The sequence below is a fragment of the Triticum dicoccoides genome, chromosome 6A (assembly GCF_002162155.2).
Source record: "Triticum dicoccoides isolate Atlit2015 ecotype Zavitan chromosome 6A, WEW_v2.0, whole genome shotgun sequence".
NCBI lineage: Eukaryota > Viridiplantae > Streptophyta > Magnoliopsida > Poales > Poaceae > Triticum > Triticum dicoccoides.
In genome coordinates this window covers 587,796,000-587,801,316 of record NC_041390.1, presented here as the reverse complement: position 1 = coordinate 587,801,316, position 5,317 = coordinate 587,796,000, and positions in this window count along the sequence as shown.

The following is a 5,317-nucleotide window of genomic DNA, read 5'->3' as shown; positions in this document are numbered from 1 at the left end:
CACCACCACCTCCTCCTCCTCCTCCTCCTCCTCCTCCCTAGAGTGTACCTCACTAGAGGAGGGTACCTCACTAGAGGAGGGCCTCGAAGACAACGCCCCTAAGTCGGTGAGGGTGCGCTCTTTCTGGCTGCGACCCCCTGTAGTGGCTCTCCCCCCAGCACGTCATACTCTAGAGGCTCTCCCCCCGCCCCCTCCTCCTCTAGGGGCACCTCTCCCTCGACCTCCCTGTGAGGAGTCATCGTCAAGTAGCCGAGGGGGAGGATTACGTGCTCGACCACTCCGACTAGGCAGGCCGACGACCTTGCGTAGGAAACCCATGTCGTCGGCCTTCCTCTTGCCCATGTTCCACGAACCTGCATTGAAAAGAGAAAAGGCAATTAGTAAATTAATGAAATGAAGGAAAAGGCATGATAATAAACACATTAATAAAAATGCATAAAAAGGCATATTCCTAAACTATAGAAAAAAAATACTTGAAACGTACATTTGCTAGAACCCATATGAATCATCACTGTTGTAACCTCTTTCTCGGTCCGTCTCATCATCACTATCAATCATATCATCTTCGTTGTCCGACGGAGGTGGAGGCTCTTCCTCGTCATCAGCGTCTTCGTTTAACTTTTCTAGCATAAGTATGTCATTTTCATTGACAATGGTCTCACCATCATTCCGTGCATCGTCGACGTTTGGGTCCACATCATCATCACCCAATGGTCTAGCGTCATCGTTTCTAACCACATCATCATCATCATCATCAGGTTGCTCTTGATAGAACACTCCCTCGTATGTCATGGGGTTAATGTTGTAGTAATCGTCTTCATTCGGGTCTGGTAGCTTACCATGTGGTGACACCTTGAACACAACTTCCCAACCCTTTAGATACACTTTCTGGCATGGGTAAGGAAGATAATATACTTGTGTAGCTTGGGTAGCCGCAATGAAGAGATCGGCTCCGGCATAGATGGTTGATGGTTTAACTTCGACCAAACCAATGGAAGGCGTATGTTTTACCCCCTCCCGCGGATCGAACCATCAGCATTTGAACACAGGCAGACTTAGGGTCTCACGCCCCTGGCGGAATTTAACCTCGTATATATTTTGTACCCTTCCGTAGTAGTCTGCTGAATTTTGACCGGGGGTGTACACTCCAGTATTTATAATTTTGGGATCGGGGCGGCTATTTTGGTGCTCCTCTGTATGGAAGCGATACCCATTCACATCATAATTTTTACATGTCATGACGGCAGGGTCAAAACCCATGGAAACCCATCTCAATTCATCATCCATAGATATGTTCGGATCTTTTCCCTACAAGTATAATGGAAATTGTTGCGTGCATTAGTTCGGTTAACTAATAAATGTTGAAGTAGGTATTTAATAGGGGAGTGTGGAAAATTACTTTCTCCATGAACCAAGCAACAAAATTTTTACGTCCAGGGTTTCCATGACGGAGAAGAGTAAGTGCCTCCGCCTCGGTAGGAGGATTCACTCCCATCCATTCCTCTTGAACGAAATCACTAAAAAAAGATAAGCGGTGTTAGACCGGGACTAAGTGAACATGAAACATGATGATGTGGAAGACATAAAGGAATGGTGTAGTGGTATTACCTCATCCACACTTCCTCAACTTCCTTGATGCTGTGCAAGATATAGAACATGAGGTCCTCCCACTCTTGTCGTGGCATGTTATAAGATTTCGAGGCCCCAGCCCTCCCACCTTGCGCGTTGAATAGATCGAGCCTGGGTTGATACTTGGGCTCTTCTATATTGTATCGAGGCACCTTGTTATGCAGATGGGGAACATGGTCTGGATAGTATGATGTCCTGAGGTCTGACACCTCCTCTAGGATAACTGCCTCAGCTATGGAAGCTTCAATCTTAGCTTTGTTTCCACATTTCCGTCAGAGATGCTTGTTCTGCCTCTTAGGGCTGTACTGCCAGCGATTTTGCACAGGGCCCCCAACAATACCTCGTCCGCGAGGTGCAGAATGAGATGTGTCATCGGAGTAAAGAAGCCTGGCGGAAAGATCTTCTCTAGCTTGACTATCAACTCCGGTGCCTTCTTATGCAATTTTTCAATCACCTCTTTACTTACTTCTTTACACAGAGCGTGCGGAAGAAATGGCTAAGCTCGGCAAGCACTCGCCAGACATGCTCGGGGACATAGCCTCGAACCATCACCGGCATTATCCGCTCAATCCATACATGGTAGTCATGACTCTTCAGGCTGGTCACTTTGCCCGTTGAAAGATTGACTCCCTTACTTATATTCGATGCATAACCATCGGTGAACTTCAAAATTTGTTTCAGCCAGATAAGTACTTCTTTTTTTTCTGGCGGTTTAAGGACAAAGTCAGCATCTGGCTTGAACTAGTTTTTTCGACCGCCCGTGGGAGGCTTCATGTTCAGGCGTGGTCTATCACAAATTCTCTATTGATCGGCTCTAGCTTTTACATTATCCTTCGTCTTATCAGGAATGTTGAGGATCGTGTGGAAAAGGGACTCTGCCACATTCTTTTCGGTGTGCATCACATCAATATTGTAAGGAAGTTTGAGGTCCTTGAAATAGGGAAGCTGCGAGAAGGGGGTAATGTGCGTCCAGTTGTGCGTCTCACCATATCCCTCGAAGCCTTTGTCTTTGGCTTTGCCTTTGCCTTTGACTTTAGGCTTGAGAGCTTTTAGCTGAGCACGAATATCTGCCCCCGAAAATGTTGGAATCTCGGTTACTTCATGAACAACCCGGCCTTTCATGAAGTTCTTCTTGTCTTCCCTGTCTGGATGGTCTGGAGGGAGGAACTGTCGATGAAGGTCAAAGGCTACATACTTGCCACCCTTACTCAGCCAAATCATTCGCAGAGCCTGCATGCACACTGGGCATGGCATCTTACCACTTGTACACCATCCGCAGAATAGAGCATAGCCGGGAAAGTCATGCATGTAATAGTGCAACCAAACTTTCATCAAGAAATTTCTCTGCAGATCCCGGTCGTATGTCAACCTCGGAAAGTACCAAGAATGGTGCAAAGCATCCACAAGCGGCTGCATAAACACACCCAATTGCTTCCCCGGGTATTCAGGCCCCGGAATGATGAGCGACAAGAACATGGTCTTCCGTTGCATTAGGGCACCGGGAGGAAGATTGAGCGGAATTACAAACACAGGCCAGCAGCTGTATGGATTGGACGACATACCATATGGATTCAACCCATCACCTGATATGGCTATTCTGACATTCCCAGCCTCGGCTGCTTCCTTGGGGTATTCTTCATCGAATGACTTCCATGCTTCCTCTCCCGATGGATGTATGATTTTTTTTGGATTGTACCTTATACCTTCCTTGTGCCACTTCATCATTTTGGCAGACTCCTTCGTGATGAAAAGGCGCTGCAGTCTTTTTATAAAATCAAGATACCGAAGAACCTTAACGGGGATGGTTAGCTGCTTTTTCTCACCATCCTCACCAACCACCTCAATGTACCGAGACGAACCGCACTTCCTACAGTACTTGTCATCCGCATACTCGTGCCTAAACAAAAGGCAATTCTTCGGGCAAACATCTATTTTCTCATAATCCATAGAGAGTGCCTTCATGATTTTCTTTGTATCGTACATGCTTTTTGGCAGTTCATGACCCTCAGGGAGGCTGTTAGCCCATACTCCCAGGAATGCTTCGAAGCATTTCTGGCTACAGCCGTACTCAGCCTTGACTGCAATCAGTTGCGAGATGGCATCCAGCTGAGATATTTTCGCACCCGCATAAAGAGGTTTCTTCGACGAGGCCAAGACCTCCAAGAAGGCCTTTGCGGTTGCCTCCGGCTCCTCCGGTTCATTCTCTGAAGGTGTCGCATTTGCCGTTTCTGCAACAATGACATCATCTAGCATGTCCCTGACACCGCCGTCCTCATATCCATCGATGTGTTGTCGCATCACCTCCTCTCTACCACGGTCTTGCTCGGCTATGTTTATCGGTGGCATGTCAAACTTTGGCATATATCCGTGCGTGCGAAGGTGCTCACTCATGTCCGTCTGATTTCTACGGTGACGTCTGGCACATCTCGCATAGGGGCATGGTGGGATAATTCTCATTGGACGATGGAATATCTCCTTCAAATACACATCGGTTTTCGCGATCCACTCTGATGTTACTCGATTCCGACGGATAAAACCACTGTACATCCACTGATTATCTGCCATCCTCTGCTTTTTTGCAACCCACACAACATAATTAAGGATTCACTTAAATTAATGGCATCAAATTTTTAGTTTCTACCGCGTTTAATCCACCTACATCTCTAATAGGTAAAGATGGGTCCTAATCCCACCCGAGGATGTGTAGATTGAGTACGTTCTCCATTCTACCCCGTTCCGAGACAAAATTTCGGCAGCACCTCCCCGCTGTTCTCCAGATACACGTCTCGGCAAATAGCCGAGAGAATGTGCTCCGGAGAACAATGGGGAGGCGCCGCCGAAATCCTATCTCGGAACGGGGTAGAACATGGAGAACATACCCAATCTACACACCCTCGGGCTGTCCGTGGAAAACGCTGGACAATCTGAAAGAGCTGCGGTGATAAATATGCAATTGAATGCATATTTATCCATGCAACCCTTTCGGACGGGAGACGCCTAGGTTACATCAGTTGACTTGAGAATGAAATCTAGTGATATGAAAAATGGAGGAGATGGACTTGTAGCTCACCCTCGGCTGTAGAGGAAGTAGTCGAACAGCAGAGGGATGCTCAGGGGGACCAACGCGTTGTACAATGGTCACTCCGATGAAATGCGACACCACAAAGCCTGCAAATTCCATCGCGACAAAAAATTAGAACATCACAACTCATAGAACATCACAATATCATCATCCTCGTCTAACAATCATCGAATCATAAAAAAACATCATCATCATCTAAAAATTATTGAAGCATAAAAAAACACCATCATCTATCATCAACATCATCATCTACCAATCATCTATCATCTATCATCATCATCATCATCTACCAATCATCTATCATCTATCATCATCATCATCTACCAATCATCTATCATCTATCATCATCATCATCTCAAAATCATCGAAGCATAAAAATCATCATTATCACTTCTCATCTAACAATCATCATCATCATCTCAAAACAAATCCGTATGAACAAGTTATCTATCTAACTACCATCTATGTGTCTAACTATCACATTTAGCCCTCTTATCCTCTGCAAAATCATGAAAAAACAAAAAAAAATCTGGGGAGGGAGCCGGACCTAACGGAGAGGAGGTCGAGGCGGCGGCGGGGTGGCTGCGTTGGGCGGGGACGAGGTCG